We start from the raw sequence: 18448 nt of genomic DNA, 5'->3' as shown, positions 1-18448 counted from the left end.
AATACACTATATATATTATTATCATCATCAAACAGGTTTTTATTTATGTGTTTGACCATTTGTTAATTACTCTGTATGAAGTCTTGCTCTGTTCTGATGTCCACACTAGCAGTCTACCTAGGACGGAGCAATATGTTTGGAATGCATTCTATATAGTATGCTAGAGTTGAGTTCTGATTGTAGCCTCTGTTTGTGTTTTAAATGTAGCAGAATATGGTAGTACCATTCCCAAGTGCTAGTGTAGTCTTGTGTCTCCAGTTCAGTCTTGTGTTTTTGCTTTTAGCTTTAGATGGCATAAATCATATTTTATGTTTGATATTTGTGATCACCGAGAAAGCTCAACCATCCTGCCTTTGACTGAAAAGATGCTCAGCAGAATTTTAACCCTGGGTGCTTTTGTATTAGGTGATGTTGTAAGCATAGAAATACAATTATTAGATTGTAATGGTAACTAGATTACTAAATAGTAATTATATTTCTATGGTTGTAAGATGTCCAAAAGGTTTCTAGAAATTTTTATTTTAATAAATGGCCATGTAGCTTACAATATAATACATGTTCTTGTACAATTTGTATATCTAGCCCGTCTTTCTTTTATTGAAAGTTGATCCAATGGTTCTTGTTTTCTCATAACAACAGTTAAAATGCAATATTATAACTATCAATATCCCAATATGGAACATCTCTGATAATAAAATACACAACAGGAATATTATACAACGGGTGATTTGTGTTCTTTGTCGTATTTGGTTCGACATGGGGGCTCGTATTTGGCTGTTTAGAAGTACGACATGGGCGAGTGTAATTCTGGAGGTTGCATTTCAATCATAATGATATAATAAATGTTCCATTAAAAAAGAAAAGCTCTTCCCTCCTTTATTACCAATCATGAATTATTATGCAAAAATCATCACATTTTCATGCAAACATTCCCAATGCACATAAATAGTCCATCCATTTAAGCCATGTGATCATGACAGCGCCACTATTAGCTATGCTGTGAAATGCAATGTTTCAATGAAAGTAGTGACCAGTGTACAAGAAAGTTACAGGCATTAGTTAGGTCAACATTGTCCTTATAGTCCACACGAAATATCGGATGTGTCCCAAACGGCACCCTATTCCCTATATAGTGCACTACTTTTGACTATGGCCCATAGGACCTATGTAGGGAATAGGGTCCCGTTTGGGACTCACACTTTATGGTAAAAAAAAAAAAAAAAACCTTTAAACAACGAAGAAGAAAGTAGCCCTTCTGGACAGGAATTATGCCCTGACTTGATGCTTAAATTAGAATCCGTGCATAGAAATATGTAAAGTTTCATCGTCACATATTTAACAGTCATTCCCACAAAGTGCACCATTACGCAATAACATAAGAAAAAACAACATAAACCATATATTATATCAACTCTTTAAAAGAAATGTGCGGGGAAATAATAGCCATCCATAATTGATTTAAAACAAGGTAATAAACCAAAAATGTTTTTTTTGTAAATAGAAATGATCAGAGTGACCTTTTCCAACTGTCCCTGCTTTCCAAAACAGTGATTATTCAGCAGTAACCTGATACTCCACAAGGTGAGAGAACCACAGATTTAGGTTAAATCACAACGGACAGTAGCTCAATGTTCCACCTGTACGTTACATGTTAACAGGCTTCCGTCCTGCCTTCTTCTACACAACATCCACCTTGTAAAATCAGTAACCAAGAAGAAAACTGTATTCATAGCCTCTGTGTGCTGATCTAAGATCAGACATGCCTTTTAGATGATATTAAATAAGATTCTATAGACAAGTGGGGACCTGATCCTAGATCAGCACTCCTACTCCATTTCATTTTACATTATCATTTAAAGAGTGCAACTTTTTTTCAAATGTAGCCCTTTAGAAGCTTTAAAGACGAGCCACACTGTACTTTCCCAAGTGCAGATAGTCCACTACAGAGGTAATACGAGTAGAACAAGTTTCAGTACAATTCATTCACAGTATAACAACAGACAAGTTAACCGCAATATACAAGCTTTTGATGCAAAGGTCTATAGAATCCTAAAATTAATGTCTAGAACTAATGTCTAGAATTCCGGCAATAGAACTGTCCCTCAATGTGCCACGATGAGCTTTTCAGCTATGATATTCTAGGCCAAGCTTCAGGGGAGGTCACTTGTAAAGTTGATTGATCAAGGTCAAATTGATTCAGTTGAGTTTGGCTTCAAAGATCTTCATTGGCACATGTGGTGTGGTTTAGGAGATGGGTGAGAGACACAGAATATTATTATTGGCCATTATTATTCATGATGTCATCCACGTCCTCATCCCCTAGGTCCACTGGAAAAGGTAAAGGTAACAATTAGTTGAATATCTACTCATACAAGTGTCAATAAGGTTGAGAATAATCATATTTTATTCCTATTTTGATACGATTATATAGTGGTGGGGAAGCTGGAAAGATGACAGATTCTGGTTTTAAATGTCTCCCTATCTTGGTCTATACTCATAAATCCTGACATAACCACAAAATCACAATACAGTAGGCATACATCTCTTTCTCAAAATATGTGGGTGTATAGGGAGAGGAATATTTCCACTTTACTCACCTTTCTTGGAACGACCAATTTGTCCGAGCTTGGGCGCCCGCTGCCCTAGTCTCTGGGGGTTGGGCCTCTCATGCCCATTCTGTGCTACCGGCCTATGTCCCGGGTTGAACTGGCCGGCCGGACCGGGCTGTCGCGGGCCATTCGATGGAATCAGATCTGGCATTCCTGACGATCCGTACATCTCTCCCATACAGAAGGTCGCGCGCAGTATTTCTCCGTTGAGTCCACTTGGTGTCCTCCTATTCTCTCTTCTCACGTCGAGGTTGGGTTTACTTCCGCAATGGCTTTCAACAGTGTTCTGGGATTTTTGATAAGCGAAATCAGCAGAAATAGTGCTTTGACACACCTACGGATGGGGAAATAGTTTCCATGAAATTAGTTGCGTTCCTGAGTATTAACCAAATAAAGTGCGCATAACGGGAGAATCTCGTTTGCCGATGAAACAATATTGACGAATTAAGTCTCTTAGCTACATAATTACTCACAGCATTGAGCCTATGAATTATATAGTGGCCTACCTGTACACATAAACATTGTGTTCCAATAGCCTATACAATATGGTTTCATTTCTGGACTTAAGTGTAAAGTGTGGTGTGTGTCATGTCAATGTCCATATTTGCCAAGCCGGCCTGGGCTATAAGAAAGCGTAACATGTACCCTTTTCCTTATAACTAATAAATAACAGACGTTTTGTGTATAATAGTCTAACTATAAACAACACTCTTACCTTAAAGATCCGTCGTTTGTATGAACAAGATTAATCCCGGTAAACGGTATATTCGATGTTATTCTACCCCCGGCAGTTGTTGTTTATTTGCTCCTTTCGTGTCGTGCTTGTTTTAGGAAGTCTCCGCTTAAAGGAACAGCACCTTCTATCGTAACTCTCACTGGGGGATTTCCTAGTTGTTCTGACTCACACACATTGCTCTTTCTACGTCACTGCGAGGGACTGTATTGAAACGTGGGTGTAATAGAACCTACCCGCGCCATCCACGCAATATATACATAACCTATAACGCACCAACCACACAAAATAGGTGACGCATCTGCAGTAGCTGGTTTCTTCCAGATGCATTGAGGTCAAATGGCAGATAAAAAAGTTTGGACACACCTACTCATTAAAGGGTTTTCTTTATTTTTACTATTTTCTAGAATAATAATGAAGACATCAAAGCTATGACAAAACACATGGAAACATGTAGTAGCCAAAAAAAGTGTTAAACAAATCAAAATAGATTTTAGATTTTAGATTCTTCAAAGTAGCCACCTTTGCACACTTTTGGCATTCTCTCAAGCAGCTTTATGAGGAATGCTTTTCCAACATTCTTGAAGGAGTTCCAACATATGCTGAGCACTTGTTGGCTACTTTTCCTTCACTCTGCAGTCCAACTCATCCCAAACCATTTCAATTGGGTTGAGGCCAGGTCATCTGATGCAGCACTTCATCACTCTCCTTCTTGGTTAAATAGCCCTTACACAGCCTGGAGGTGTGTTTTGGGTCATATTCCTGTTGAAAAACAAATGATATTCCCACTAAGCACAAACCAGATGGAATGGCGTATCACTGCAGAATGCTGTGGTAGGCATGCTAGTTAAGTGTGCCTTGAAGTCTAAATAAATTACAGACAGTTTCACCAGAAAAGCACCCCCACACCATCACACCTCCTCCTCCAAGCCTCATAGTGGGAACCACACGTGCAGAGATCATCTGTTCACCTACTCTGCGTCTCACAAAGACATGGCGGTTGCAATCAAAAATCTCAAATTTGGACACATCATGACCAAAGGACAGATTTTCACCGGTCTAATGTTAATTTCTCGTGTTTCTTGGCCCAAGCAAGTCTCTTCTTATTATTGGTGTCCTTTAGTAGTGGTTTCTTTGCAGCAATTCAACCACGAAGGCCTGATTCACGCAGTCTCCTCTGAACAGTTGATGTTGAGATGTATCTGTTACTTAAACTCTGTGAAGCATTTATTTGTGCTGCAATCTGAGGTGCAGTTAACTATACTGAACTTGTCCTCTGCAGCAGAGGTAACTCTGGGTCTTCCTTTCCTGTGGCGGTCCTCATGAGAGCCAATTTCATCATAGCGCTTGATAGTTTTTGCGACTGCACTTGAAGAAACTTTCAAAGTTCTTTAAATGTTCCATATTGACTGACCTTCATGTCTTAATGTAATGATGGACTGTTGTTTCTCTCTGCTTATTTGAGCTGTTCTTGACATAATATGGACTTAGTCTTTTACCAAATAGGGCTATCTTCTGTGTACCACCCCTACCTTGTCACAACACAAGGAAGGAAGGAAATTCAACAAATTAACTTTAAACGAGGCACACCTGTTCATTGAAATGCATCCCAGGTGACTACCTTATAAAGCTGGATGAGAGAATGCCAAGAGTGTGCAAAGCTGTCATCAATGCAAAGGGTGGCTACTTGGAAGAATCTCAAATGTAAAATGTATTTTGATTTCTTTAACATTTTTGGTTACTACATGATTCCAAGAGTGTTGTGAATACTGGAGTTAACCTTTCTGATTATAACCTTTTTCGGCAAGACAGATCTTCCAAAGGTGGGGTAGTGGAAATCTTTACCAAGGAACACCTTCAGTGCTCGGTTGTCTCCACCAAGTCTGTCCTCAAACAATTTGATTTTCTGGTTTTAAGCATTAAACTTTCAAATAGCTCTTTGTTGACTGTTGCTTTGTGCTATCGTCCTCCATCTGCACCGGCCTGTACCCTACCTGCCCTGAGCTCTCTCCTGGCCCCTTACACTAAGTCTGAATTTGTCCTGCTAGGTGACCTAAACTGGGACTCCTAAAGCAATGGGACTCCCTAAATCTTTCTCAGATTATTACCAATCCCACAAGGTATGACTCCAAACACCCAGAAAAGGCTACTCTCCTTGATGTTATCCTCACAAATAATCCTGATGTTTTCTGTAATGACCTTAGTGATCACTGTTTTACAGCCTGTGTTCATAATGGCTGCTCAGTGAAACAACCTGTCCTGATTTTTCATAGACGCTTGCTAAAAAAGCTTTAATGAGCAAGCCTTCCTTCATGAACTGGCCTCTGTAAAATGGTATAGAATCAGCTTGATCCCCTCTGTCAAAGGCGCTTGGGCCTTCTTTTTTGATATTTTCAGTGGTATTGTTAACAAACACGCCCCCATAAAGAAAATGAGAATTAAAAACAGGTTCAGACCCTGGTTCTACCGTGATTTGCAGAGTTGCTCCACCTCAAGAATTCCATTTGGCGAAAAGCTCGGCACCAGCATACTCAGGCTGACTGGCTCTTGTTCAGGCAAATGAGAAATAAGTGCACTCAGGCTATCCGGAAGGCCAAAGTTAGTTACTTTAAGAAGCAGTTCTCTCTCTCTGTGGGTCTAACCCCAAGAAGTTCTGAATAACGGTTAAAGACCTGGAGAATAAACCCTCCTCCTCACAGCTGCCCATGTCCCTTAATGTTGATGATGTGGTTGTTACTGATGAGAAGCACATGGCTGAGCTCTTTAATCACCACTTCATTAAGTCAGGAATCCTATTTGACTCAGCCATGCCTCCTTGCCTGTCCAACATTTCCTCATCTCCCACCCCTTCTAACGCAACTAGCCCCGACGCTTCTCCCTCTTTTTCCCCTGCCCCGCTACAAAATTTCTCCCTGCTGGCGGTTACTGAGTCTGAGGTGCTAAAAGAGCTCCTTAAACTTAACCCCCAAAAACCATCAGATGGTTTAGACCCTTGGTTCTTTAAGGTTGCTTCCCCTATCATTGCCAAGCCTTTCTCTGACCTTTTTAACCTGTCTCTCCTCTCTGGGGAGGTTCCCATTGCTTCAAAGGCAGCCACGGTTAATCATTTATTTAAAGGGGGAGATCAAGCTGATCTTAACTGCCTATTTCTATTTTGCCCTGTTTATCAAAAGTGTTGGAAAAACTTCTCAATAATCAAATGACTGGCTTTCTTGATGTCTATAGTATTCTCTCTGGTATGCAATCTGGTTTCTGCTCAGGTTATGGATGTGTCACTGCAACCTTAAAGGTCCTCAATGATGTCACCATTTCCCTTGATTCTAAGCAATGTTGTGCTGTTATTTTTATTGACTCAGCCAAAGCTTTTGATACGGTAGACCATTCCGTTCTTGTGGGCCGGCTAAGGAGTATTGGTGTCTCTGAGGGGTCTTTGACCTGGTTTGCTAACTACCTCTCTTAAAGAGTGCAGTGTATAAAGTCAGACCATCTGCTGTCTCAGCCACTGCATGTCACCAAGGGAGTATCCCAAGGCTCGATCCTTGGCCCCACGCTCTTCTCAATTTACATAAACAACGTAGCTCAGGCAGTAGGAAGCTCTCTTATTCATTTATATGCAGATGATACAGTCTTATACTCAGCTGGCCCTTCCCAAGATTTTGTGTTAAACGCTCTACAACAAAGCTTTCTTAGTGCCAAACAAGCTTTCTCTACCCTTAACCTTGTTCTGAACACCTCCAAAACAAAGGTCATGTGGTTTGGTAAGAAGAATTCCCTTCTCCCTACAGGTGTGATTACTACCTCTGAGGGTTCAAAGCTAGAGGTAGTCACCTCATACAAGTACATGGGAGTATGGCTAGACGGTACACCGTCCTTCTCTCAGCACATATCAATGCTGTAGGCTAAAGTTAAATCTAGACTTGGTTTCTTCTATCGTAATCGCTCCTTATTCACCCCAGCTACCAAACTAAACCTGGTTCAGATGACCATCCTACCCCTGCTAGATTACGGAGACGTAATTTATAGATCGGCAGGTAAGGGTGCCACCAATGCTCCTTATAGGACACATCACTGCACTCTATACTCTTCTGTAAACTGGTCAACTCTGTATACCCATCGCAAGACCCACTGGTTGATGCTTATTTATAAAACCCTCACTCCCTCCTATCTGAGATATCTACTGCAGCCCATCCTCCACATACAACACCCGTTTTGCCAGTCACATTCTATAAAAAAAAAAACAAAGCACACACATCCCTGGGTTGCTCGTCTTTTCAGTTCGCTGCAGCTAGCGACTGGAACGAGCTGCAACAAACACTCAAACTGGACAGTTTTATCTCAATCTCTTCATTCGAAGACTCAATCATGGACACTCTTCCTCACAGTTATGGCTGCTTTGTGTGATGTATTGTTGTCTCTACTTTCTTGCCCTTTGTGCTGTTGTCTGTGCCCAATAATCTTTGTACCATGTTTTATTCTGCTACCATGTTGTGCTGCTACCATTCTGTGTTGTCATCTGTTGCTATGTTGTTGTCTTAGGTCTCTCTTTATGTAGTGTTGTGTTGTCTCTCTTGTCACGTGTGTTTTGTCCTATACAGTATATATATATATTCTTTTTAATATTTGGAATCCCAGCCCCCATCCCCGCAGGAGGCCTTTTGCCAGTTAACCCACTGTTCCCCGGTAGGCCGACATTGTAAATAAGAAGTTGTTCTTAACTGATTTGCCTAGTTAAATAAATATGTGCTATTTCATAGTTTGGATTTCTTAGCTATTATTCTACAATATAGAAAATAGTCAAAATTAAGAAAAACCCTGGAATGAGTTAGTGTGACTGGTACTGTATATAATATATTTTTCCCAATTTTTTGTTCATTTTTTTCCACCTACTCCAGATACACATTTACACGAACAAAAACGTACAGAGACACACACAAACAATGACTACATGTCATCTACCCCCGCACGCTCACACCCCTATCCCTAGTGCCTGTGTTGTTGTTTGCCACTTAGTCTTAAATTGTACCAATTAGTTTTTCTCGGTCACCCATGCTATTTCAATATTTCAATATTACAGTGGCTTGCAAAAGTATTCACCCCCCCTTGGCATTTTTCCTATTTTGTTGCCTTACAACCTGGAATTAAAATAGATTTTTGGGGGGTTTGTATCATTTGATTTACACAACATGCCTATCACTTTGAAGATGTAAAATATTTTTTTACTGTGAAACAAACAAGGAATAAAACCAAAAAACTGAAATCTTGAGCATGCATAACTATTCACCCCCCAAAGTCAATACTTTGTATAGCCACCTTTTGCAGCAATTACAGCTGCAAGTTTCATGGGGTATGTCTCTATAAGCTTGGCACATCTAGCCACTGGGATTTTTGACCATTCTTCAAGGCAAGACTGCTCCAGCTCTAGCTCCTCCAGCTCCGCTGGTGTACAGCAATCTTTAAGTCATACCACAGATTCTCAATTGGATTGAGGTCTGAGCTTTGACTAGGCCATTCCAAGACATTTAAATGTTTCCCGTTAAACCACTCGAATGTTGCTTTAGCAGTATGCTTAGGGTCCTGCTGGAAGGTGAACCTCCGTCCCAGTCTCAAACCTCTGGAAGACTGAAAAAGGTTTCCCTCAAGAATTTCCCTGTATTTAGTGCCATCCATCATTCCTTAAATTCTGACCAGTTTCCCAGTCCCTGCTAATGAAAAACATCCACACAGCATGATGCTGCCACCACCATGCTTCACTGTGGGGATGGTGTTCTCGGGGTGATGGGAGATGTTGGGTTTGCGCCAGACATAGCGTTTTCCTTGATGGCCAAAAAACTAAATTGTAGTCTCATCTGACCAGAGTACCTTCTTCCATATGTTTGGGGAGTATCCCACATGCCTTTTGGCGAACACCATTTTTTTTTTTAAGCAATGGATTTTTCTGGCCACTCTTCTGTAAAGCCCAGCTCTGTGGAGTGTATGGCTTAAGGTGGTCCTATGGACAGATACTCCGATCTCTGCTGTGGAGCTTTGCAGCTCCTTCAAGGTTATCTTTGGTCTCTTTGTTGCCTCTCTGATTAATGCCCTCCTTGCCTGGTCTGTGAGTTTTGGTGGGCCGCCCTCTCTTGGCAGGTTTGTTGTGGTGCCATATTCTTTCCATTTTTTAATAATGGATTTAATGGAGCTCTGTGGGATGTTCAAAGTTTCAGATATTTTTTTATAACCGAACCCTGATCTGTACTTCTCCACAACTTTGTCCCTGACCTGTTTGGAGAGCTCCTTGGTCTTCATGGTGCTGCTTGCTTAGTGGTGTTGCAGACTCTGGGGCCTTTCAGAACAGGTATATATACTGCTCAAAAAAATAAAGGGAACACTTAAACAACACATCCTAGATCTGAATGAAAGAAATAATCTTATTAAATACTTTTTTCTTTACAAAGTTGAATGTGCTGACAACAAAATCACACAAAAATAATCAATGGAATTCCAATTTATCAACCCATGGAGGTCTGGATTTAGAGTCACACTCAAAATTAAAGTGGAAAACCACACTACAGGCTGATCCAACTTTGATGTAATGTCCTTAAAACAAGTCAAAATGAGGCTCAGTAGTGTGTGTGGCCTCCACGTGCCTGTATGACTTCCCTACAACGCCTGGGAATGCTCCTGATGAGGTGGCGGATGGTCTCCTGAGGGATCTCCTCCCAGACCTGGACTACAGCATCCGCCAACTCCTGGACAGTCTGTGGTGCAATGTGGCGTTGGTGGATGGAGCGAGACATGATGTCCCAGATGTGCTCAATTGGATTCAGGTCTGGGGAATGGGCGGGGCAGTCCATAGCATCAATGCCTTCCTCTTGCAGGAACTGCTGACACACTCCAGCCACATGAGGTCTAGCATTGTCTTGCATTAGGAGGAACCCAGTGCCAACCGCACCAGCATATGGTCTCACAAGGGGTCTGAGGATCTAATCTCGGTACCTAATGGCAGTCAGGCTACCTCTGGCGAGCACATGGAAGGCTGTGCGGCCCCCCAAAGAAATGCCACCCCACACCATGACTGACCCACCACCAAACCGGTCATGCTGGAGGATGTTGCAGGCAGCAGAACGTTCTCCATGGCGTCTCCAGACTCTGTCACGTCTGTCACATGCTCAGTGTGAACCTGCTTTCATCTGAGAAGAGCACAGGGCGCCAGTGGCGAATTTGCCAATCTTGGTGTTCTCTGGCAAATGCCAAACGTCCTGCACGGTGTTGGGCTGTAAGCACAACCCCCACCTGTGGACGTCGGGCTCTCATACCACCCTCATGGACTCTGTTTCTGACCGTTTGAGCAGACACATGCACATTTGTGGCCTGCTGGAGGTCATTTTGCAGGGCTCTGGCAGTGCTTCTCCTGCTCCTCCTTGCACAAAGGCGGAGGTAGCGGTCCTGCTGCTGGGTTGTTGCCCTCCTACGGCCTCCTCCACGTCTCCTGATGTACTGGCCTGTCTCCTGGTAGCGCCTCCATGCTCTGGACACTACGCTGACAGACACAGCAAACCTTCTTGCCACAGCTTGCATTGATGTGCCATCCTGGATGAGCTGCACTACCTGAGCCACTTGTGTGGGTTGTAGACTCCGTCTCATGCTACCACTAGAGTGAAAGCACCGCCAGCATTCAAAAGTGACCAAAACATCAGCCAGGAAGCATAGGAACTGAGAAGTGGTCTGTGGTCCCCACCTGCAGAACCACTCCTTTATTGGGGGTGTCTTGCTAATTGCCTATAATTTCCACCCGTTGTCTATTCCATTTGCACAACAGCATGTGAAATGTATTGTCAATCAGTGTTGCTTCCTAAGTGGACAGTTTGATTTCACAGAAGTGTGATTGACTTGGAGTTACATTGTATTGTTTAAGTGTTCCCTTTATTTTTTTGAGCAGTGTATATACTGAGATCATATGACAGATCATGTGGCACTTAGATTGCACACAGATGGACTTTATTTAACTAATTATGTGACTTCTGAAGGTAATTGGTTGCACTAGATCTTATTTAGGGGCTTCATAGCAAAGGGGGTGAATACATATGCACGCACCACTTTTCAGTTAGTTTTTTATTTTTATTTTTTGAAACAAGTATTTTTTTTTCATTTCACTTCACCAATTTGGACTATTTTGTGTATGTCCATTACATGAAATCCAAATAAAAATCGATTTAAATTACAGGTTGTAATGCATCAAAATAGAAAAAACGCCAAGGGGATGAATACTTTTGCAAGGCACTGTAAATCATAGATTTTTCCACTGTGTTAATGATGACAGATTGATTTCCAAGTTTTTAGTATACATTTTTTCAAGATAAGTGATGAAAAGAGAATCGCCAGCCCATTGAGTATCTCACTACACCCCCATATGCCATGCTTGAAATATGTAGACAGATGGATTAAAAGTAAGTTTACATTGAAATACTTCTGACAACCAACTTTCTATCTCCGCCCACAACCTCCAGACTTTCTAGCTTTACCAGATAGCATGGATTGTTGAGTCATTATTAGTTTAAACTTAAGACATGACTCTGGCGTTGTGCTGTAGAATTTGTGAATTTTGTCTCTTGTATAATAAATTCTATACATTAGTTTATACAGTACATTTTTGTTAACTGTAATTTTGTTAGTTATGTTCCAACTTTCCCTCCATCTTGTGCCAACTTCAGTTCTTTTTGTGTATTTTTTTGCAGAATTTAATGGTAGCCCTTTACCTTCTGTAAAGGGTTTGTGAAGGGTCTGTAGGACTATGTCGTAAATGTTAACATTTTATTTTAAAAATAGTTTATAAATCATGAATAATGTGATATGATTGCAGAGAGCACACACAATGACTGATAAATTCCAGGTAAACAGATATAATCAGAGAAAGAAATGTTAATTTTCCATCTGGAGGCTTTTCTTTGAATAGTTACAGATTGGAAAACCATTGGTAAAAATGCAACAACTAATGGTTGGGCAATGATCACCCACCTTGCATATTGTAGCCCTAGTTACAGATTCCTAGTGGATTGAATATTTACCAGATTAATATAAACACAGCCCCAATCAGTCTCAACCACCACCACCACAACAGCTCTTGTAGCATTGAGGCTGGCCATAGATGGGTCTTCATGGGTTTTTGTGTTTCACATCCTGTTTTCCTGCCTTTTCTTGCCCCTTCATCTTCACATATCAGTTGGGAAGGCAGGCCTGTGGCAGACGAAAACAAAAAGCCCCGACAGCCTGTGCAGACCTATCTCTTTCTCTGCCTGGCAAGAACACAAATAAGACCCATGGAGAGTTGACAGAGAGGCAAAGGGTTGGTGATTATTGCCAAATATTATATAAAGGAGGTCTTAGGATGAAATGTACTATTTCACTGAAACACTACTGAGACCAAGAGTAAAGACTCACTTTGTCCAGTGTCCACGGCTGCCATCATCATGTCCAAGATCATCTGTGTCTCTCCTTCTGGTCGTCATGGTCTCCATTTGATGCGACAGCACAGGTACAAGACAGTATGCAGTATATTATATGTGAGTTTACAATACACTTTCTGCATTACATAGGTAAGTCATTCACACCTGCATGTTGTCAGTTCTGTAGATTTATGACACCTGAACATCACAAGGTCAATGACTAACCGATGTTAAACAGTGAATGTACTTCACACCTTTTGAATGGACTGTTGCGTTCTCAGGGGTTGATCAGTAACGCATTGTTGCAGCATTTCAACATTTATGACAAAATGGGAACAATGATTAAGTTAACTCGTCTCCGTTCTGTGTATAGTCTCTTCTGCCAAATGGTCTGTGAGGGACATGGTCCGTAAGTGTCGGTGCAAAGGTGAGCATGCCTATTTAGTAAGTGCTGTAAATTATAAATGCCAATGAAGCCATATTCATTGTATTTGTTGACTATAAAGCAGTTGCTGTAAGGTAACACCACTGCCCAGTTAAACTTAAACTTGAACTGGAACTCCAACTCCAACTTATTTCTGTACAAAGTGTCCTACAGGCCTGGGAAAGGTCATCGTCAACATCCAAACATAGCATAACTATGATGAATCTGTCATGTGTTTAAAGACATACGCATGTGTAATTGAATGGCACAGTGGATCTCATTCTCTCTCTCTTCAGTTCTTCCCGCTGGGAGAGAAATCTGACGTCAACCACTCTTTCCCAAAACTGACGCGGAGAGGCAGAAGTTGATGAAATGCCTTTGCTGCAAAATAACCTGCACTCTATCTCTATCATCTAACGCTGACTTAAGAGTCATGAGGAAATCTCAATGACAGATCACACACACACACTGCTGGGCTTTGGCATCAGTTATAGCATCAACCAACAACGTGAAATCACAGTTTTAAAGTGATGGCGCAGTACTGTAATGGATGTTCAGTTGTTTTATTGATCATGGAGATCTCAACCTCAATCTGGTTTTTAGTTTTACTTTAAGCCAACGTCCTACTTTATGTCAAAGTCTTTGGCATAAAATATCAGCAATTGAAAGGAAATGCTATACAAACTACAGTCAGGTCAGCACATCCTTGTAAGCTTCCGTGGGAACGTGAGTCCACTGCTGTTTACTCCATGTGGTTTCTGTCTGTTTACACTATAAACCCCTGGTAAGGATGAGGAACAGAGAGGTAAAACATGATAGCACGGACTGTAATCTGAGAGTACTGAGATACGGGTGAACACTGATCAGGAGACTCCTGTACGGGAACCCAGTCTTCACATCAGGAACTAGCCATCAACACCCCTGTCTGTGAGTCTGACTTGGCAACAAGCTTCAAGACAGTAAGCAACACATACAGTCATATTCCAATGAATTGAACTCATTTTAAAGACATCTGTAACTGTATGACTCATTCTCCACTGGTCAGCGATAGACTCTGAGACATTGACATATAGTGTATTTAGGCTGGGTCAACTCAAGTGAAAGATTCACCAATGGAATTTGTCCTGTGTCATTTCTTTAACTGATGGAAAACTACTGGTCGTAAACCAAAACAAGAACGTGTGTGTTTGTGTGTATGTGCGTGCGTACATACATACATATGTGAATGTCTGTCTCCCAGTTGCTGTGCCCTGTAGTGTCTGCCTGTGTAAGACAACCAGTGTGGTGGGGGGGGGGGGGGTTTGCCCCTGTCTTCCCCTGCTGGACTCTATCAGATATGTTTTATTTATTTATTTTATTTAACCGTTATTTAACTAGGCAAGTCAGTTAAGAACTTAAGAACAACTTCTTATTTACAATGACGGCCTACCAAAATGCAAAAGTCCTCCTGCGGGGAAGGGGGCTGGGATTAAAAATACAAATAAACACACATCACGACAAGAGAGACAACACTACATAAAGAGAGACCTAAGACAACAACATAGCATGTCAGCAACACATGACAACACAGTATGGTAGCAACATAACATAACAACATGGTAGCAGCACAACATGGTACAAACATTATTGGACACGGACAACAGCACAAAGGGCAAGAAGGTAGAGACAACAATACATCATGCAAAGCGGCCACAACTGTCAGTAAGAGTGTCCATGATTGAGTCTTTGAATGAAGAGATTGAGATAAAACTGTCCAGTTTGAGTGTTTGTTGCAGCTCGTTCCAATTGCTAGCTGCAGCGAACTGAAAAGACAAGCGACCCAGGGTTGTTTGTGCTTTGGGGGATGTGTTGTGTGCCCCCTGCCTCGCTGGCCATGAGAGTGTCTGTCAGGAAACAATATTGCATAGAGGTAAGGGTAAACTAAGGGCCTCCTTAATTGATTAATGGTCATACATTAAAGGGCAATTCCACCACTTTTCAACCTCATGTTCATTATCTCCAGCACCATACCAGTGTCTACATACTGTATATGAAAACAGCAAGTGTCAGGGATTTCTTCATCGGAGGACGATATGGCGAAATCATCATCGGAAAATGAGGACCAATATGCAGCAGAGTTGAGATGGTTCATTTTGAACTTTTAATAAATTCCAAAACGAACATACAAAATAACAAAAACGAACGCACGATACACTGACAGTTCTGTTATGTTTATACACACTAAACACGGAACAATCTCCCACCAATACACAGACAAACACACCCAACTAATATAGGACTTCCAATCAAAGGCAACACCACACAGCTGCCTTCAATTGGAAGTCCACCCCAATTAACTCAACATAGAAACAGATCAACCAGACTACACATAGAAATACATCAACATAGACCATAACTCAAAACGCGGAAATAATAAATCAAACGCCCTCCTGACTAACACACCACCCTGAACCACATAAAACAAATACCCTCTGCCACGTCCTGACCAAACTAAAATGACAATTAACCCTTATACTGGCCAGGACGTGACAGCAAGTTTCTATGATATATGGTTAAAAAGATGACAAGGTCCTAAAAAATGCTTCTCTTTGACATGACAGGGTAGGCTTAAAATGAAGAAAAACGGTGATTTTCAAAACCTGCAACGAGTTTCTAGCCGGAGAGAGGGTATTTTCTTGGTCCCCACATCACCGCGAATTTCATAGTGCTTGAAAATCACTGTTTTTAAAATGTAACTTATGACGACGTCATCGTGTAGAACTTTTAAACTTCATATTTTTTTTTTCGGGTGGAATTGCCCTTTCATTTAGCAATTGCTTTATTGATATATTACTATTAGGATGGTATATTATTATATTATTATTCTAATATGAATATATATCCTGCCAGGTCACCATGATAATGTAATGACAGTGTAATGAGCATGCATCTGGACACTGTGCACAGATGCAAGTAGCTAGTAGGTATTGTTTGTCAACACAACACCCTGACAAGGCGCATGTTTGTCTCCAGGGCCTCTGAAACTGAAGGTCATCAGCTCACACAGTTTCAGTCACTGACAGTGCGGTTGGCGGTAGGCAAATTTGGGCAACACAACACAGCAAAAAGAGCTTGCCTGGGCCAAGGGGCATGTATGAACCAAAAGAACAGAACTGAAAATCCCTGTTACAGAGGAAGACGAGAGAATCGAGATAAGAGAGGAACTGATGGGCAGTGGGCTGGGACCAGTTGTTGGAGTCAGGCCATAGAAATCGAATGGTTTTGGCCCACTGAGATAGAGTGGGCTGTTGCTGCTACTGCAGTATGTGAGCTATAGATAACATACCTTCTGCTAAGCAGTATGTGCAGTTAGTATCTGACGGACGAGCATCTGATTTTCTTGTCATGTATTAAAAATATCTTTAAATTCACTGCTTTCATAAAGTAGCTTGTAGATCAATTAAAACCATTGCAACATACATTTTGGTGCAAACCATTTTGTAGTGTGTTCTTCTTCTGGTTAGGCACACAGATAAATGCTCACATCTGTGTTACCCTCACATTCTGCTTCTATCTTTCCATACACACTGGTACGATGCATTCACCTTTCACCAGCATCTGCAACAGAGCAAATCAAAACCACAGATTAAAAGGTAGTTAGTTCCAAGTAGTTGAAAAACAGGGCGTCAATGTTCCAGTACCTGTAAGACATTAAAGCCACCATGCAAACTTTTTGATTGTATTTTAAATCATCACTGTATGCCTAATAAATCACTGTTTATTTCATGAAAATAACAATTGCTTCCTCTTTCACAAAAAGGACATTACCATAATTTTCACAATTTCAGAGTATTATTTCGACCTTATGGTGTGGAAATATCAGTTTAAAAGTCGAGTTTTTGACGGCACTGCTGTACACCATCTATGTCTCTAGAGAGAGCTCTTCCACACAAAAACAGAGGCTATTGGTCAATGCACTTGTCAGACTCACTATCAATCTCTAATGATTAAGAAAAGAAAATGAAGCAACATGGACAGGTGTCGAAGACTAATAGCTGATCCAGCACCTGTTTGAACACTCCTTTGCATGTGAATTGTTTATGTGGTATCAAGTACTGCAACACAGAGATATTCAGTGAACACCTTGTTTATTGTTAGTTTATAACCACCTACACAGTTTGAGCTCTCTGCTACCCACTTGCTCGCTCGCTCGCTCCTCCTCACTCACTCACTCACTCACTCACTCACTCACTCACTCACTCACTCACTCACTCACTCACTCACTCACTCACTCACTCACTCACTCACTCACTCACTCACTCACTCACTCACTCACTCACTCACTCACTCGTCTCTCTCCCTCTCCTTCTGTCTCTCCCTCACTCCCCCCCTCTCTCTCTACCCCCCTCTCTCTCTCTCTCTCTCTCTCGCTCTCTATTGATCCCTCTCTCTCCTCCTCCTCCACCTTTACCTCTACCCACCTCTCCACCAGATACACCGCTCTCACCTCCTTGCAGGGGGTGCACTTGATAAAGTTTGGAGATAGCAATGGAAAAATGCCATTGGTTCAGTCTCTTCCTGAGGCAACTTCATATTATAGCACCAAGAGACAAACCCATGACATCATTGACACTGACTACTGACTACACCCTCAGGGCTTTTCACCACATGCAGGCTCTGTCCTTCCTCTCCCTGATCCCTTCCTCACCTCTCCAGCTTCTGATGCATCATGCAAGCCAAACTATTGCATGAAGAATGAACAAAGCAGCTTGTTCAAAAATATTCATATACTTTTGTAAATTAAGTTTGTTGTGGTCTCCTCTGATAATTCATTTAAAAAAGGAAGATAGTAGAGAGCAAATGGTGATGTTGTTAGCAGAGCGGCGAACAAGGTGCAATTATACAAGGAAAACTTGAAAAAAGGCAAGAGTTTAGAGAATGGCGAAAGAAGAAATGAGAGAGGAGAGGAATGATGAGTGATACTCAGTGAAGGTGGGTGTGTGACTCAGCTTTAAAATAGTTTAGTGTCAATCATCTTGACAATGGCAACTAGCCTGTCCAGTCTTGATAAATACACAGAGTGGCATTTCCACTGCTGCTTCTCTACACAACATGCACAAATTGCAGTTAGTACCAAAGCTAACACGACAACAAGAACTCTCTCAATTGTTATTGTCTTGGCCTCTTTTACTATCACTTTGGGTGGAATGAGGTGGAATGCAGTCAGTCGGTATTCTATTCTCTTCATGGTTTATGAGGTTTCGATGGCCTCCTTCAACCA

The 18448-nt window shown here is 41.5% G+C and overlaps 1 long non-coding RNA gene across 1 annotated transcript; it reads right to left on the bottom strand.

Annotated features, from left to right (window-relative positions):
• Nucleotides 1-845: 845 nt before the first annotated feature.
• Nucleotides 846-12971, bottom strand: LOC106608725 (uncharacterized). The gene is made up of 4 exons (XR_001329570.3): nucleotides 12760-12971; nucleotides 3325-4104; nucleotides 2598-2943; nucleotides 846-2328 (listed from the first exon to the last, which is right to left on the bottom strand). It is a non-coding gene; the product is annotated as an uncharacterized LOC106608725 (long non-coding RNA).
• Between the last annotated feature and the right edge of the window lie 5477 nt (nucleotides 12972-18448).

This window comes from Salmo salar, chromosome 07 (assembly GCF_965601325.2).
Source record: "Salmo salar chromosome 07, fSalSal1, whole genome shotgun sequence".
NCBI classification, from domain to species: domain Eukaryota; kingdom Metazoa; phylum Chordata; class Actinopteri; order Salmoniformes; family Salmonidae; genus Salmo; species Salmo salar.
The sequence above is the reverse complement of the archived record's forward strand: the minus strand, read 5'-3'. Positions and strand labels throughout refer to the sequence as shown.